Below are 20,616 nucleotides of genomic sequence, written 5' to 3' on the forward strand. Positions count from 1 at the left end.
TTTAACCTTAATCTCATACTGACAAAAAAAGCATAGATATGTATGGGATTTAATAAAATACACTAAGAAAACAAATTCTTTAGTTTATTTTCTAAATTTTAATATAGAATGCTTACTGTGTATATCATATTTTAGATGCTTTTCAAAAAACATGCAAACATCAATAAAACTACAAAAATGCTTATAAAATTTGCCAAACAGCAAATTTTTATATAATCCGAGCTTATTTGACCTACTCCTAAAAATCAAAATTTGAAGGTCAGCATTGTCATCATTTAGTCATTCAAAAAAAAATTCAGAACTCATAGTGTGCTCCAAGGTTAACCTAACTTTCAAGTATATTACTTCTCCCCACAAAATGTCAGAATATGATGCTATTGTGCAGTAAACATTTATGAAAATAAAAACTAGCTGGTCAAAAAAAGGAATAAGGCAGAAATAGATATATAGTTATGGACTACATACCTATGGTTAAATTCACACATATATATGGATACAAATGTGAGTACATAGTACATATATATATATATATATTACATATATATATATATGTGTGTGTGTGTGTGTGTGTGTGTGTGTGTGTGTGTAAATAAGATTATATTGCATACCCATCCCTGTTGTTTTAATGAAAATAACATTTTTCTATGAACGTTGTCATAGATGACAAATGGTTGCCCCCCAAGCTATACACAGTATTCCAAGGTATACAGGAAAAAAGAAGTCACTCAAGTGCTTTAGTGGAATGCAGGAAGGGAAATGATACATATCTGTTATTTACTGGTTTTGATTCAGCAAGTGAGTATGTGAAAGAAAGCAGAATAAGATATTTCTGTAACAAATCCCACAAGTCTCAGGCAAAACAATTCTTACAAAGAAAGACTTTTAGATATATAATTGACATTGATTACAGTGGATTTTAGAAGGAAATAGGGACTTTTAAAAAATGAAAAGGGAAAGAAATTCTAGCACCGAACCAACCACTTGACTTGTGATTTCATGAATAACATGGAAAGAGGAAGTAGAAAGGATTGAAACACCATCTTTCAATGATATTTTTTTCCTCCTTCACATTTCCTACAGAAAATTTTCAACATTAACAATACTGGCATTATGCAAAGTATGATCCCTAAGTTAAGGTTCCTCTCTAAATACCCCTTTGATACATTTTCCTTCCATAACATGAGCTTCATCTCAATCATGTCAACCATCATATTAATTAATTATTCTGGTTGATACTTAGTAGTTGACTGTATATTTTTTATTTTTATTCAGCATAAATCCATAAAACATATCCTGGAGAAATATTTTGAATAACTAGTTGAAAGGTCAGAGAGGACTCAGCCTCAAGTTATACATCACAAAAGATTTAAATAAGTTGCTATTGCATTCATAAAGTTTCAGTGGATTGAGATCCGCCATATTGACTTTGAAGCCAGATAAATTGAAAATCATTATAAATTTAAATCTGAAATGTGCAAGTTAATCAGGAAAGTTGACCAATAATTATTTCTTAAGTCTCTGCAATGTACTAGATCCCTGTGATGGTGATACTGAGAAAGCAAAAGATGGTCCCCACCCTAGAGAAGTTTACAATCTAGTGTGGGGAATAACAAACAAACAAATGTATAAAATAAACAATATAAAATAAAAATAAGAAACTATCAACAAAGGGAAGCACTGGAAGTAAAATTTTAGGGAAAGAAGAAGGAAAGGATTTTTAACTGGTATTTGAGGGAAATCTGGGAAGCCAGGAAGAGATGAGGAGAGAATGTTCTAGGTATGGGCACCAGCTAGGAAAAAAATGCAAAGATTTGTGAGAAAGAGTGTCTTATTCAGGAAAAAAACAAGGAAGCCATTATGGCTGAATGACAAAATAAATGGCAGAGATTAGGGACTAAGAGAATGAAAAATGAAGGAAGAAGTCGATTTAAAGATATCTTTTCAAGCTATGTATTTCATTGTGTAGACAATAGGTAGCCACTGGAATTTATTGAAAGGTGCATGACAAGGGAGCCTTTAAGGTAACATCAATTTGACAGCTTAACAGAGGAACAACTGGAAAGAGAGAAGACATAATGCAGGGAATCCAGCCAGAGCCTATTCAAATAGACTATGTATAAAATGATAAGGGCTAGATACAAAAGAAACAGTAGGAAGTGACTACAGTAATTTACTGTTTGATAAACCCAAAGAATCTAACTTCTGGGATAAAAGTTCATTGACAGAAATTGCCAGGAAAACTGGAAAATAATAAGGCAAAAATTATGTATAAACCAACATTTCACACCCTTTACAAAAATGAGGTCAAAATGGGTACAAAAAGTGTAATATCACAGACCAATTAGGAGAACAAGGAATAGTCTATTTGTCAGATCTATGTAGAGGGGAGGAATTTATGAACAAACAAGATATAGAGAACATTCTAAATTGCAAAATGGATAATTTCAGCTACATTAAATTAAACTGTTTTTGCACAAAAAGAAAAACAAAACAAAACAAAAAAACAACACAGCCAAGAGTAGAAGGAATGCAGAAAGTTGGGAAACAAATTTCACTGAAAATGCTCAATGTTGGAGAGGATGTGAGAAAACTCGGACACTAATGCACAGTTGGTGGTGTTGTGAACTAATCTAACCATTCTGGAAAACAATCTGGAACTATATCCAAAAGGTAATAAATCTGTGCCAACCCTTTGATCCAGCAATGCCACTACTAGGTCAATATCCCAAAGAGATAATAAAAAGGGGAAAAGACCCACATTTACAAAAATATTCATAATTAATGTTTTTGTAGTGGCAAAGAAGGGGGAAATGAGGGGATGCCAATCAAATGTGGAATGGCTGAACAAGTTATATTTTATGAATGGTGTGAAGTTCCATTTTTCTGCAGTTGGACTTTAGAAAATCCTGGAAAGGCTTGCATGAACTATTGCTGAATGAAATAAGCAGAACTAGGAGAACATTGTATACATCAATAATGAGACTGTGAGATGATCAACTTTGAAGGATACAGATTCTCTTAGCAATTCAGTGATCAAAGAAAAATCTAAGACACATATTATGGATATGTTATCCACATCCAGGATAAAAAGAATTAAAACAAAAAGCAAAGTTATGAAATTTGAATGCTACGAAAAGCAGACTATGTTTACTTTTTAAATTTTATTTTATGTTTTTTGCTTCTCTTATTTTACCCCTTAGTTCTAGTTCCTCTTTCACAACAAATCTAATATGGAAATGTATCAAGGATGATTACACATGTATAACTGATACCAGATTGTTCACTGCCATAGGGAGGATAGAGGGAAGGGAGGGTGGAAGAAAAATGTGGAACTAAAAATGCAAAATGATGAATGTTGAAACTTCATGTAATTGGGAAAAATAATGAAAAAGTTAAAAATAAATGAAAAGATAAGTGCCTGCACCAGGGAAGTACAAGGGGAGAAAGAGGGTGCTAAATGAGAGATGTTATGAACATAGACTCAATAGAAATTGGTGACTGACTGATTATGAGGATAGTGTTAAATGAGAGATTGAAAAGTAGAGGATTACATCTAGAGTGGATACTTGGGTGACTGGGAGAGTGATGGTAACATCAACAGTAATGTGGAAACATATGAAAGGAGGATTGAAGGGAAAAGATGGAGCTCATTTTTTGAAATGTCTGCAGGACATCCAGTTTGATATTCCACTAAGCAGAGTGAAGTCTGGCTAGATATATTTGAAAATCATCTACATTGAGATACTGATTGATTATAAGGGAAATGTTGAGATCATTAATAAAATGATATTAAAAGAGAAGACAATACAGGAAACAGATTTGGTTAATTACCCTGATATCGAAGGAGATTTAAGAAAGAAGACAATTGAACAGTCATGGACCAAATGGAGCAACTGAACAGTCATGAGGAAGCAGGATAAGGAAAGAACAAGGTTATGAAACCCTAGGTAGGAAAATATCAAGAAGATAAATATCTTCAAAAATAACAAAAGAATAAAAAACAGTTATATTCCTTATTCCTCCCAAAGGACTATAAACTGGTGGTTATATACCTTTTGACCCAACAATAACATGACTAGGTCTTTATCCCAAAGAGATCAAAGAAAATAAGAAAATTTCATTCAAATAGAATTGTAGCAGCTCTTTTGTTGTGGTAAAGAATTGGAAATTAAAATAAAAGTTTGCTCAACCATTGGAGAATGACTATATAAGTTGTGGTATGTGACTACAACAGGATATTTTAGGTTTTCAGCAAAATAAGAAGCAAATTTAATTTCTGAGATGTTGAGGAAAAAAAGCTATGGTATATTGGAGGAGGGATAAAGTTTTTGAAAGCTGCTGTGATGTAAAGGATAGTGAAGTTGTTTTTGGATATTTGGAAGAATCATATTTTTGAGGAGATACTCAAGTTGAGATTATATAACATAAACTATACCCACATATATGCATGTATATAAAATGATATTTTAGAAGATAACTTTATGGGAAAGATGTTACTAACATTAAAAGAAATAATGACATGCATGAGCTATTGAATACACCTAATATCTACCAAACTGTTTTCCCATTTTCCCAGCAGTTTTGAATAGTATATATTTTATTTTACTTTCACAACATTCTTAGATATGATCTCTTATATCATTTCTTCTTAAATCACAATATGCTCAAAATAGAGAGTAGTAAGTCTAGAATATGAAAGACCTGACTTCAAATCAGGAATAAGATACTTACTAGATGTATAATCCTGGGCAAGTCATTTAACCTCCATTTACCTTAGTGCATTGGGAAGGAAATGGCAAATCATTCCAGTGTTTTAGTTAAGAAAACTGCATGGACAATATGGTTGATGGGGTTATGAAAAGTTTAATGTGACAACTGAATTTGTCCAATGATTTGGCACCCTTAAATATACAATTGTAAAGTTTTCTTATTTTTCCCTCGCTGTTAATTCCCTATTCAGGATCAGAAGTTTGTTTTATTTGAGAATATTTTCTTCCTGATATTACTCACTTTCTACACTTATTATAATAGGGGAATATAATATTTGTTGAATTTTTGCCTCAAAACTATTTGTCTGACTATATATGTTTTCAATCATCCATTGTCTTATTTAAATAAGAGGGAAGTTCATTTGATGCTCACTCCCCCCAAATTTTTTTTTTCTCCAGACCAATATGTTCTTTTTCTTTCACACCCCAATTGTCATGTATATCCCATTACTTTCCTTCTCCTTTCTCCACTTCACTCCTATTATTTTGGAGTCTGAGAGCTTCAGTGTCCTCAAAATCACTTAGGATAGAGTATTAAGATCATAGAGCCTTACAGTGTCTTTATCTGAGTGCTAAGTTGTCTGTACCAGTGTTATGCAGAGTGACTTCCAAAGCCATGCTATGGGTTTTTTAACAGAAGGAATAACTACTCTTTATGCCTCTAGACTCCAAGCTTTACATACTATTTATATGTCTAAGCAATTTCTGATTATCCTGAGAATATACTGGAGTACCCAAGTTGCTGCTAAATAGAAGCTCACTTTTTCCTATAGCCTATGTACTTTTAAACATATTTTTTGCATGTAGTTCTTAGAAGAAGAATTTCATATTGGATTTCTTAGTCATTATTCATCTTAGTGTGATTTTTAATTTTTTTTAAGTAGGTTTGGGAAAATTGATTTGCCTGGCTCTGTTGAAGTTCCCATTTTGTTAAAAATTCTACTTCATTTCCCTTAAATTATGTAGATGACAGCTTAATCTATCTACAACCCATAATCTTAATCAGAAATGGTCCAGCTTTTTGGAGCAAAAAAAAGTTATGTAATTTATAATCTAAGAGAAAGGTAAAAAATTAACAGGATGAAGGTTTTAAATTTGCCTTTTCTGTAAGATTACCAGGTAAAATAGAATGTTGTTCAGGGGAGGTGAAGAGAACATTTGTAATTATTGTGATAATGAATGGAAGATTTTTTGAGATTATTTCATACAACATAACTTAAAGAGTATAACTAGGGGAATTTGGGAGCTGATTGCTTGAGTCTTTCCATAAAGGTATATTAGTTAACTAAAATATTTAGAGCTCCAAAAATAGTGAATAGAATTCCTTGGCCATTGGCCAAATCTACCTATATGAGTTAAAAAGTGTAGAAAGTATATGAGATAGAGCAGACAGAGAGGACTCTTTTGAGGTTCTGGATATTCTAGGGTAGCCCAAGCTTAGCATTTTGTTGCTATATATGTTGCTCTTGTGGTATATATTAAATGAGCTCTTTTGTTTTCCCTTCCCTTATGGCTTGTAGTCTCTTTAAAAAAAAAGCAAGGTATAGTTGCTCTATCCCTGATTTTATGTGGCTTGGTTCTGGACTTGACCTTTTCAATTTGGGAGACAAATATAAAGAGACTTAATGTAATGGATTTTTCCAAGTCCTGCTGAAGTCATCTCTAGGACTATTGTATATAAATAGGAAAAATGATATAAAGAAAGGAAATGAGAGAGTCTGGACAGATGTAAACATAAGTATAGTGATCTATAGTTTTACAATTACAGAAAAAATTCCCTGGAGACATAGCATATATCATCAGAGAAAAATAACAAACCTGGAGTGTCTATAACACTGCTCCCAGTTTTGACCATGTCTCTATGTGAGGAAGACAGCCAATCACTTCTGCAAAAGAAGCAAGACATCAACAAGTGTGATTGCATATATCCATACTTTTTTTGATATTAGGGTATCCCTTTGTATATTTATAAAAGCTTGGTTAGAATGACTGCTACTAATCTTCTAAGTCAAGGTATTAATGGGAAGACATGGTCAAAGTCAGTGCCTTATTTTATATTCACTGAATTCTGATCACTCTAGGGCACCATAATAGAGATGTTATCAATTAAACAATTGAATGATGAAGACAGGGTTCCATTTATGTCTTTGTAAAAGCAAGAATTTTCTTTTTTCTCCTCACTTCTCTTCCCTTTCCCCCTCTCCACTTCATTCCCCTTCCTCTCATTTTCTCTTCCTGTCCTCTAGACTCCTCCATTTTCTTGTCTTGTCTTGTCTTGTCTTGTCTTCTCTTTTCTCTTCAGTTCTCTTTTCTTTTCTCTTCTTTCCTCTTCTCTCCTCTTGAATGATTGAAGTGACTATTGAATGACTTGATTTGAGATAAGAGAAAAAAATGTAAAGGCCATTAGAAACAATTTCATGATGCTTTGATTTTGAAGTTGCTTGACTCTTTGTCTAATATAGAGTAAAAGTAGCTAAATTAGTTTCTCTTTGGACATTGGTTTGCTAATTATGATCAACATAGGTCAATAGCTTAGAACAAAACAACAAAATTGTTCCTACTTTATAGTCTACATTTACAAATAAACAGGTTTCACTTTAAACCATATATATATTATATATATCATTTATATAAATGCTCCCATGTGAAGATTATATGAATATAAACAATATATTATCTATAGATTATATATATAAATATTATTGTGTTTACAAAAATTAGAAAGATGAATGATTTAGTATTACTATTAATGTTTTAAAATATATTAATATAGGATGTGATGATAAATTAATAAATAAAATTAATATGTAAGTAATGAAATATGTGTATTTAAGAAGTGTGTAAGTTTTATGTAAAGACATATATATATATATATATATATATATATATATATATATATATATATATATATATATATATATATATACTACAATTTCTCCAAAAGTTATTGTCTTTTATTTCAATATATTTAAGTGTAATTATGTTTGGAACTGTGAAAGAATTCAACAACATCTTATAGTTATAGAGGATTTGACTTCTTTTTATTTTAGAAACTCTATTTCTTCCCTCTGCTTTTTGTTCTTTAAGCTTAGGTGACATAAATGTGAGTAGCAAGAAAACAGCTATTTCAATATATTTTGTAACATTGCCCAGACTTTTCAGTTCATATGAAATATAGGAAATATGTTTGGTCATGTTTCTTAATATAATCAATTTAGGTTTTGAAAGTCCCCCAAATAACATATTTCCAAATTATTAATTACTTGAAGATCTTCTACGTTAGAACATTAGTATTGTCAGTATTGAAAATTCAGCTAGTTATAAATGTTTTTATGTTTCTGGTGTCTGACTTTAATTAGCATAGTAGTTTTAATTCCATCCATGATATACTTCAATTTTATATCAAGCACACTTTGGAAGTCCTTAAGTACCAAGTATTAATTAATGCATAGAAGAAAATTGTAAAAGCTTATTTCCACCACAAACTCACAATATCAGTACTGACATATTTTAAATGAATGAAGATGGGTAGGATATTTTATCCTATCCTGTAACAAGGAAATTGAATCAGGAAAACAGAGTGCTATCAGGTTTTAGGATGCCTTTTAAGGAAAACTAATTTTTCTAACAGGAGAAAAGAAGGAGGGATGGGCCTAACCTTTGATCTGGGGAAATGCAAGAGAAATATTAATCCCATTAGATAAACAAAGACAAGATTGGATCCTAAATCATCTGACCTTAAATACAGTCTTCCTTATACCAAAACAAACTGCCTTCCAAATAATCACCTCATTTCTGATGACTAAATAGACATTAGGTTGAGGTGAAAATGGGGGGGGGGGGGGGAGGACCAGAACTCTCTCCATCCTTTTCCCTTAAAGGGATTGTTTTTCCTCTTCTCTCCTGAGGGAAATTATTTTCCTTTCAAATCCAGGCCTCAAACATGACTGACTATAGGAAGGAACAATGTATGATGATGCTTAATGCAACCCATTATGGAGGAGTTCAACATACAGATTCTGAATGGGATGCAGTTCTGGCTCTAAATTTACCTTTTTCTGTCTTTCCACCAAGGAAAAATCTAGATCTATCTTTGCTTCCCTTGTTTCAGTTAACTTTGACTTCCCTTATCTGTTAGTCCTCTTATGAATTAAAGGCCCTAAAATAGTTTGTTCCCAGTTTAAAATATAACTGAAACAAAAAAAAATGAGAGTTTAGCAAACTTTAAGAATGAAAAAGAATCTCCCATCAAACAGTCCTAACCCATTTTCCATCTGCTTTATATCCTATCATTTTTTGGCAAATTTCCAAAAGGTATACTTCTTTCAAATAGACTATTTAATTTTAACTTTAATTTTCACTGTTTTTTCTTAAATCCCTAACCATCATTGAGCTCTTGTTCAAAACCTCATTATGATTTGGGGAAATAATATGACTTCTTGAAGCCATTGGAAGGGAAAGACCATAGCTTATTGGGTTTTGAGTTACAAGGAACCTTAGAGGTCATCTAGTCCACCCTCTTCTTTTACAGATGAGGAAATTGAAGAACATTCAAATTAAATGACTAGCACAAAGGCTCTGATATATTAATACGAGGTATTATATGATCAAGGTAGGATTCAAATACCAATGCTCATTGCATTGTCTATGCTGGCTGCCTCCCAGGACTGTTGGAAGTTTTATGTAATTGAGTATATGCCTAATAAAAAATTCTCTGTTCTTCAAGGATACTTCTTCCCTTCCACCTTCCAGTGAGTTTGACCACCAGCAATAAAGGTTTCATTCCCAGTCATTATAAAGACTGTCTTCTAAGGCAAGGGAATGAATATCTATAATAAAATTGTAGTAAAAGTATTTTAAAAATTTAGTCAATATATAACATTATACTTTTGGTTATAGATAACAAATCTTGTGTAAATACATAAGCCAGTGGAGATCAGAACAGAGAGAAGAATTAAGAGGGATCAAAGCGTGAGATAAAGGTTGGGACTCACAAAATATAGGTGGAAACTTGATATCAGTACAAGGTAAAATAAACCTAGATGTTTAAATGGAAAGGTCACCTAGAGAAAAGAAGAAATTAAGCATGAGATAGAAATGAATTCACAAAAATAGAAAGAATAGGCACCAAAAGTAAAGTAGCAGTCACTAAATATTAAGCCAAATTGATCTGTATGAGTAGCCAAGACCAAAAGGATTGAACTATGGTTGGGTGGGAGAGCAGGTTGTTCATGGTTGGAAAGCAAAACTGTTGGAATGAATCTATAGACAACAGAAAGGATGAGCAGGAGGGCTCTTTTGAGAGATAGAAGTGTTTATGGTTATTTAATCATACTTAGTTTCTCCCAGTTCCAAGAAGCTGATAGAGCTTAAATCTCACAGAGGTCAGATAAAGAGACTTCTTTTATATTTAGTCAATTGCTCATTTTGTATATTGAAGGTCAAGGTGCTGACTAACTGAAATTAAAGAAAAATGAAATATAGTAATTGTACAGATATGCACACTATGCACTTGACCTAAGTGGTCCATGAATTTGACTAATGCTTGATTCTACGCTCAAAAGTCTTTTTCCCCATTAAAGTTCTCTTTTCATGAATTCAATAGTAATCAACAATCACAAATATCTCAAGATATATTAAAATATAGAAAAGATCCAAAACAGAAATTTCAACTTCTTTCACATGCATTTTTTTCTTTTACTTTATCTTCCCTCTCTGCAACTTTAAAAATTGCTAATAAATGCTGTTTTTATACTATTACTGGTCACTAACCCACCTATCTCCAAGTAAAAGTTCACTATACACACACACACACACACACACACACACACACACACACACACACACACACATTTATATAAAATCAAAAAAAATCAAGAAATTGGTCATATTTGGAAATATATATATATAGGGTTCTATACTTCTAGTATATCACCTCTCTGTCAAGAGATGAATGATATATTACCATTACCTCTTTTGAAATCATGATTAGTTACTGCATTAGTTAAAGTTCTGAAGCATTATTTCCTCTTCCATTACTAAGGTCATCATATAGATTTTTTCTCTTTGGTATTAGTTCATCCATTCTCCTCTGTCATTCCATATTTCTTTAAATTTGTCAATTTTTTTAGTTTTTATGTTGCTATAAACTTATATTGCATTCACATACCAGGATGTGTTCAGTCATTCTATGTTTGCCACCGTTTTGTTTCCATTTCTTTGTCACTCAAAAATACTATTCTTTTACAGTCCCCTTCCATGAATCAAATCATGTACTATATGAAGTATATATGTGTGAACTCTAAAAAATACAAAGAGGAAAACAAGCATTTATTTAGGGACTAAAACGATCATCTAGTTTATCTCCTTACCAACAGAACTCCATTACAATAATGATTCTACTGTTACTTGGTTGATATTACTTATCACTGAATTCAATATAACTCAAATTTATTATCAATCTCCTTAAGGCATATCATATAAGATACCTTATAGCAAGGTGAGTAAGAATAGGCTCACTATCATATCCTAGGATAAATCTACACAATTTACCACTACCCCTTCATTTTAAACTGCACCCTAACTCTGGAGAAGCACACAACTCAGACACGGACTATTCACAAACACCTAGGAGAATATGACCATGACAAATGAATTCATGATTCCCTTTTCAAGAACTTTGATAGATATTCAAGTGTAGTACAATACATATAGAAGAAAACAGGATCTAATTTTTTTGTCTATTAAAAATAATTCCCTTGAAAAATGTCTTTAGGTTTCAGCATATTCTCTAGATGCGAAGTAGTAATATTATTAATCCAGTAAAATTTATTAATATAGATTATTTTTATAATCTATATTATATATTATATATGGTGGTAATTATTGTTAGAACCATCCTCTTTGTTGTTATTAGCTTTTTAAATCAGTTATATTTGACTCTTTTGACCCATTTGGGGTTTTCTTGGCAAAGATACTCGAGTGATTTGTCATTTCCTTATTTAGCTCATTTTAAACATGAAAAAACTGTGATAAATAGAATTAATTAATTAATTAATTAATTTCAAAGCTATTAAATGTCTAGAGCAAGCTTTGAACTCAGAAAGATGAGTCTTCCTAATTTCAGGCCCAGGGCTTATGTAGTCATTCACTTTTATATGTTCTCACATGTCAGCCTATGAACCTCAAAAAATACCAATTTAATAATTGTACTCCAATATTGAAAGTAGTTAAAATGTTCCTTAAAGATGCCCCCAGTCAAGGGTATATGCAGCGTTCTCCTGCTCTAGTTATGTTGTGCTATTTTTGACTCTATTGCTAAGAGAGGGATTCAAAAATGAAAACTGATAGTCATCGTCCTTCAGGAAATTATCTTGAAATGATGGAATAAGTTGTAAATTTCTTCCAGGTAAAGGCTATGTGGATTTTACATCTATTTAAGCCTACCATTTGGTGTTGTAGACTAATCCTTCTGCTTTACTGAATATATGGTTTCAATCCTGGACCATAGCAGAAAAAATAGGTGCAGAAGAAGGGAAATTTACAGGAAGGAAAAAAATGCAGGATGGTGTTTAATTCAACCCATCATGGAAGAGTTTAATGAAAGCCTGGTGTGATATCTGTGTGAATATTGAGAGATAAAAGAATTCAAGGAAAGATCAAGAAATAACTAATATTCTTTTTTGAATGCAACAAAGAACCTAGGAAGGTAATGAAGGGCCAGATAAGGGACACCTAGACTACTAGGCTAAAAATTTTTTATTATATCTTATAGAAAAGAGAACAACTGAATGGTTTTGAGTAAAATTATGACATAGATATAATCACAAGAAATATGAATTGGTATAATGAGAAAGACAGGCAGAATGGGTACAGTAGAAAGAAATAAAACAGGAACATTGCCTATTAAATTAGACCAAGTGAGAAGTGTAAAAAGATGAACTCAGGTAGATGAAGACATGTAAGGTGTAAAAGATAATGTGGACAAAGAATTCACAAAGCTTTAGTCTCATATGGGATATTGTGAGGGTGACGGAAGAAACAAAAATCAATCTGAAGCTTTATGAAGATTTTGCCTCATATTTCACTGAGAGAAAAAGTCTATTCTTTGTGAATGCCCTCTTCTACCTTACTCTACACTTTAAAATTTGTTGATCTTGCAAATTGTTGTCTCTTATAGCCTCTGATGAAGAGGTTGTACTAAAGCTAGCCCTTCTATTTACATCTTTGATTTCTCCCTCATGCATCTCTTGCAGGAGGTTTTCTTTTAAATCATTCCTTCTATTATCACTCTACTTTTCAGTCTTTCCCTATCTAATGAGTCTTTCTATGCAGCCTTTAAATATATCCAGGTTGTCTCCATTTGTTTAAAAGAAATTCGCTAGACCTTGACACTTCCTCAAGTTGTGAATTCTTATAACTTCTCTTTTTCATAACCAAATATTCAAAAAATACATATCTGTATTCATTATCTTCACCTCTCTTCTCATCATTTTTTTATTATTTTTAGGTTTTTGCAAGGCAATGGGGTTAAGTGGCTAGCCCAAGGCCACACAGCTAGGTAATTATTAAGTGTCTGAGGCTGGATTTGAACTCAGGTACTCCTGACTCCAGGGCCAGTGCTCTATCCATTGCACCAGCTAGCCGCCCAAATTGCATCACCTAGCCACCCCTCTTCTCATCATTTTAAAACTATTCTAATCTGGCTTTTCATCTGATCATCCATTTGAAACTGCTCTAAGGTTTCAAGTATGCTATTCTCTCATCTCTTATCGTTGTCCACTTCTCTACAGAATTGGACACTCCTTCCTTCAAGACACTGTCTCCTATCTTGAGTTTTTATGAACTTGCTCTTAGTTACCATCCTACAAGTTTCTATCTTCTCTGCCTTTTATTGGATCATCATCTATATCCTCAACCCTAAGATTGGATACCCCTTAAAGTTCTATTTTTCCCCTATTCCCCTTCTTTTACTGCTTTATTCAGCTTCCTAAGTTCAATTTTCATCACTATGTAGATAAATCTCAGACATAATTTCTATACAGTGCTCCAGATCAATATCACCTACTTTTTGGATATCGCCAATTATATATCCCATGGATATCTCAAACTCAATATGTCTACAATAGAACTTATATCATTCTGTTTCCTCAAATAACATGCCTCATTGTAACTTATTAGTTTCTTACAAGAGCAACTTTTTTTTCTTACCTAGAGGTTCATTAGCAGCTTTTTATTTTTCCTCATAAATATCTAATTGGTTGCCAATTTTTTCTTATTCCAACTACTCAACATTTTTACTAAATGATTCCCTTCTCTCTACTTAAGCACTATAGTGGTCTAGCTCCTCAACACCTCTCACTGAGACTATATTAAAAGCCTCCTAATTCTTCTTTACCTTTTCTAAAGCATATTCATAACTACTAAATGATATTGAGAGTTTAGATAAGATCATGCCATTTTCCATTATGAATTACAGATAGTCAAATAGACATGATAGATGATAGATAGATAGATAGATAGATAGATAGATAGATGGAAGAATGGATGGATGGATGGATGGATAGATGATGGATAGATAGATGATAGATGAATAAATGGATGGATGAATAGACAGATAGATTTATAAATAGATGGATAGATAGACAAACAGATAGATGGAAAGGTATTTAATTCATTGAGTCTTTACCATGTGAAAGACAATGTCCTAAGTATTTAAGTTATAAAAAACGTGAAAGTCACTGCCCACGGGGAGCTTAAATTCTTATGTTGAAGGAAAGCACATAAAGGAGAGTAGAGTGTTGTAAATTGAGCAATAGGGGAGTAGTATACTCATAATGTCATGACATGGAAATGGTTGGGAATTGATATGAGTTCTGCTTCTGGGGAAAATAAAAATAAATTCAAGTATCACAGCCCAGGATCCTAGGGCTAGAGTCAAAGGATAAAATGAAATCTACTTTGTGTGGTATTTGAAACCCTTCAAAATTAGATTCTCCACTCTGTATTTCTAGACTGATTTCATGTTATTGTAACACAAATTAGTCCACTTGTTATTTTCAGCTGTGATATTTTATGTTCTTCTATTTCCATTTCTTTAAATTAAATTCTTGGAATACTCTGACACCTGATTCTTGGAATTTCTAATTTAACTCAGGTAATCCTTCAAACAAGAAAACTTCCTTGGTTCCTCTAATCAGTAGAATTCTCCAACTTAAAATGTAAAAGTTACTTGTTTCACTTTAATGTTTTGCATGTAATTTTGCCTGGTCTATTACAATAGAGCTCATTTCTCTTCAATTCATCCTCAGTTTAGCTGTCAAAGTAATTTTCAGAAAGAATAGGTCTGACTATGGATGTCTGACAGCTCACTAATTCATAAATATAAAGGTTCCCTGATACTTCGAGAAACAAATATAACTTTTTCTGTTATGTCTTTGAAGTCTTGTACAATATGATCCCTTCCTAACTTTTCAGTCTTTTACTTGCTTTATCAGTTACACTGTTCAGCATTCTTGTTTTTTCTCGAAGACTACAATCCATCTCCTGACTTCATGCCTTTTCATTGGAAGTCCTCCACCCTTGAACACTCTTCTTCCTCATCTATAACTCTAAATATCCTTTAATACCTTCAGGATTCAGGTGAAATCCTACCTTCTGCAAAAGCATTTTCACTGCCTCTCATGCCTACATTTCTTTTTTGAGTTTACTTCCTATTTTCACTTTAATTATCTTATATGTACCTTGATGTTTGCATTTTGTCTCCTTTATAAGAATGTAATCTTCTTCAAGTTAGCATTTTTGTTTGTACTTTTCTTAGTTCAGAGCTTGGCTTATAAAAGAAGTTTAATAAATACAGTTTGATGATGACAGTGATCATATATATATATATATATATATATATATATATATATATATATATATATACATATATATATATATATTGCCCTCAACTTTCACTCACCAAAGAAGTTGTACTTCCTGAGGATGGGGAATGCTTCATTTTCCCCTTCCTGTCCTCAGTACTTAATAGTGTTAGACAAATAATAGACACATTATAGGTCTATGGAATTGAATTAGACTGAAATATGATATACTAATTCAATTTCCTATATTACTAAGAATCATAGTTTCATTTATATTTATTGTATATCCCAATCAGGGTCAAATATCACCTTCAAACCCTAGCATGATATGCTGAATACTTTACATTGGCGTTTAATGAATGTTTAGTGAACATCTGAAATGTAATCAAGAGCAGGAATCATAGGATCATATATCAAAAGATGAAAGGAACTTTGGGGGTATTATAGTACAAACACTTTTTTACATATGATGTTTGATGATGATTTGTCCTTCTTGAAGAACATGACATCAGGCAGATGATGTCATGACAAGCATAGGAATTTATTTGAGTCAGGGTACTCTGTGCTAAATCACCAGTCTCACTTTCTCAGTCATCCAGTGTCCAGATATGAATCAGAATGACTGAAGATGTTCCTGGATGGGAGGCTATCAGGGTTAAGTGACTTGCTCAAGGTCCTACAACTAGTGAGTACCAAGTATCCGAGGCTGGATTCAAACACCCATCCTCCTGTCTCCAAGATCAGGGCTCTTTTTACTGAACTATTTAGCTGCCCTTTTTACATATAAGGAAACTGAAGACAGACAGAGGAATTTACTTCCCCAGGATTAGATCTCCAGATGGATTTTTTTTCTTATCTTGAGTAGAATATAAAATGAACCTGTAGGGGTGGCTAGGTGGCATAGTGGATAAAGCACCGGCCTTGGAGTCAGGAGTACCTGGGTTCAAATCTGGTCTCAGACACTTAATAATTACCTAGCTGTGTGGCCTTGGGCAAGCCACTTAACCCCGTTTGCCTTGCAAAAAAAAAAAAAAAAACTAAAAAAACTAAAATGAACCTGTGATTATAAGACATGGGTTCAAATATAGGTTCTAACATTTATACTTCCTATCTAAGCTTGAGCAATCCACCATCTCACTTGAACTAAAGCATCTGTAAAAATGAGGCTTTAGGGGGTCAGCTTAGTGGCACAATGAATAGATCACCAGCCCTGGAGCAATGAGGACCTGAGTTCAAAAATCTGACCTAAAACACTCAATAATCACCTAGCTGTGTAACCTTGAGCAAGTCACTTAACCCCATTGCCTTGTAAAAAGCAAAAAAAAAAAAAAAAAAAAAAAGATGGTGCTTTGAGATTATACATGTAGAGGCAGGCTATATTAGATTGGATTTTGTTGGGGGGAGGGAGAAAAATTTAAAACTCAAAACTTTGCAAAATATGATAGATTAAAACTACTATTACATGCAATTGGAAAAATAAATCAAATATTTAACTTTTTTAAAAATTAATGCTTTGGGGCAGCTAGGTGGTGCAGTAGATATAGCAATGGTCCTGGAGCCAGGAGTACCTGTATTCAAACCTGACCTCAGACACTTAATATTTGCTTAGCTGTGTGACTTTGAGCAAGTCACTTTAATCCCATTGCCTTAAATAAATAAAAAAATATACTTAAAAAAATTCTGCTTTGACTTATATGTATCTCTATCCATACAGTACCTATCATTTCATAAGAGCTAGTGAAAAATGATTGAGATATAATTAATCCCAAACTACAAGCTTCACAAGGAACTCCTAGTCAAGGGTTCTTAACTTTGAGTCTCAATTTTTAAAAATTTTGTTCATTATATTTACATATATCTGTTGTCCTTTGGTATCCTATGTATTTTATACAATCCAAAAACATTTTTTTCCTGAGAAGGACCCACAGGTTACACAAAACTTCCAAAGGGATCCATACCTCATTAAAAAAGTGAACTACTGCTGTCTAGATCTTCATAACATTCCTTAAACACAGCAACATGCCTTCCACTTCCCAGGTAAGCATTCAGGAGGTAGTTGAGGTATATTCTTCTAAGTGTTAGACACTCAGATATGCTTTTAGTTATTTAACTAGATTTTAGTCATATATATACATATATATATATACCTATATACATATGTACATATGTATTTACATATATACAGAATCTGACTTTAATATACACACTAATATGAAATATTTAACCTCAGGATTGATTCAATTATGGTAATGTAAGCAGACACAATGCCTTTTTTCACTAAGTTTTTTGATCCATAGACTTAAAAGAATGCGTTTCCAAATTCCATTACCCATCTATGTTTGAAATCATCACACATCCGTTCTTTATATTTTATGAGCTTTTGTTTGTCAATTTTAAATACTGGTAGAAAAAAGGAAATAGACAGGAGGTTTATAGATATCTGACATCTATATAGCACTCATGTGTCAAACACTCTGCAAATATTTTACAATTATCTCAATTAGTCAAGGCAACAATCCTGGAAGATAGGTGTTACTATCTACATTTTTCAGATGACTAAACTGAGGCAAATAGAGATTAAGTGGCATGCTGAGGTAATATAGTAAGTGTCTAAGGCTAGACTTAAACTCAGATTTTCTGGACACTTAAATTATGTTAACCTTTTAAAACAAAAAGGGAAAATGCATGCTCCTTCTCTCTCTGCCCCTTTTAGAGTATTTCCTTTCCTTGACATCTATGTAAATACAAATACTCAAATTTCTGAAAATGAATAAAGTAATGAAATGGACAAATGCAATAATTGTATAGAATGAACTATGTGCTCCTAAACTATTACTATATCATTCTTTAATTTAAAAGAAAGAATTTATGTTTTGATTTTATTGTAACAGTAACTAAATTATTCTATTTATTTTTGTCAACCGTTTTTATACTTATTTTGTTTGAGATTAAGATAGTTTTTTGTCCTTGTTGTTTTTAATCACATCATTGAAATTAGTGCTCTTCACAAATATTGTAGTTTTTGTTCTGTTTCAGCATTCTGAATAACATCACATAAATCTTCCCATATTTCCTTCAAATTCTTAAAGTTCATTGTTTGTGTAGCATGTTATTGCACTCACATGCCACTATTTTTCAGCTATTCCTCTGTTGAAATCCAAGCTTGTTTGAAATCAGTTATCCCTTTTTCCCTATACAATTAAAAGAGGTAAAACCATAAAACATTTAGGCATAATTACCAAATCAAAACAATCAGGTCAAAAGGCTATAAATATTTTTATAAATCATATCATATAAACTTAAAATTTGAATAAGTCTTTATTAAATATCTATTATTGGTATAAAGGTACTAGTTTTATCTTGTAGTTAAAATCAAATGAAATATTCATAGCCTCAAGGAGCTTAAAAATCTCTTAGTGAAATATGTAAAACTATATATTTTGTACATAAATACAATTCTCTTAAGCCAAGTAGGTATATGTAATAAAGGCACATCATTAATATAGACATATTTATACTTACATGATACATATATATTTTTAATATATCATATACTTTTTATAAATATATGCATCTGTGTGTGTCATATGACAAAATGTGATAGGAATAGCAGAAAAGGGAAGAAATCCTTTATTAAGTAATTACTATGTGCTGAGTACTCTGCTAAGAACTTTACAAATAGTATTTTCTCTTAATAACTCGGCAGGTAGGCTAGTATTTTCTCCATTTTACATTTGAAGAACCAAAATAAGACAGAGGTTGAATGATTTGCCCAGCTTGGAGTCTTCCTGACTCCAAAACTAGTTCTTTGTCCAATATGCAATCTCCCTGACCTTAGCAGCTGACCTGACTGCCAGAGACAGTTTTGTTTTGCTTTTGTTTTCTATCTAAAGTAAGTTATTTGATGGAAGCAATTTTCTGAGTTGTGTTTTTGGATTCCCTTCTCCTTTCAGGAACAAGTGGTGGCGTTTAATAGATGTTTTTTGATTCATTGATTAGTTGATTTGTATCCAGAAAGCACCATGCAAAGTAGTAGTAACCTTAACAGATGTTGGTGAAATTGAAAGGAAAAAATCAAACAGCTTATTTCCACCCCCCAAAAAAATCAGAAAACTTTTTATCTCAATTCACTCCCTTGGGAACATGTGTTATATGAAATTATCCTTCGTATGTGTATGCAGGAGGGAGACATGTACCGCCTGGATTTGAACTATCATTGTTTCATAGATAGCAAAAGAGAATCATATGGTCTCTACTGGGAATGAGTGCTGTATTCAGCAGAAAGAGAGCCTTTAGAGCAGGTAGAAAGGGTATACAGAATATTTTACACAAGGGTATCATACCCACCAGCAATATCTCTAAAAATCCTGGATAACAATACAGTACAAATCTGCCTCTGCATTCTCTCACTGCTGCCCTATTTCCAACTTTCCCCTTTTGGGGTTTAATACTAAGAACAACTTAGTAACAATTATCATGCATAATGTAAAAGGAATGGCATATTATTTTTCTACTCAGCTTCAAAACTGTATTTTATCCACTTTTCAATATCAGAATGCTTTATTTGACTTTGCCTACTTGCTTTTTTTGTTATTTGCTATATAACACCCATACCCATATCCATGTAATAATAACAATAATAATTAATAATGAGGATAGCATTTATATATTTAAAAATATGCAAAGTATTTTATAGAACTCATTTTATATTCATAGTATTCTAGTGAAGAAAGTGAAATGGTGAGGAAATAAAATGCAGACCCTGAAATCAGGAAGCTCAACTTCATGAGTTTAAATCTGACTTAGTCACTTATTAGCTAGATGACCCTGGGCAAGTTATTTAACCCTCTTCGCTTCAGTTGCCTCATTTATAAAATAAGCTAGAAAAGGAAATAGCCAAGCCCTCCAGTATCTTTGCCAAAATTATCCCAAATGAGGTCATGAAGAATCAAACATGACTGAAAACTAATTGAAAAGTGTTA

The sequence above is a fragment of the Macrotis lagotis genome, chromosome 6, assembly GCF_037893015.1.
Source record: "Macrotis lagotis isolate mMagLag1 chromosome 6, bilby.v1.9.chrom.fasta, whole genome shotgun sequence".
In the NCBI taxonomy this organism is placed as follows: domain Eukaryota; kingdom Metazoa; phylum Chordata; class Mammalia; order Peramelemorphia; family Peramelidae; genus Macrotis; species Macrotis lagotis.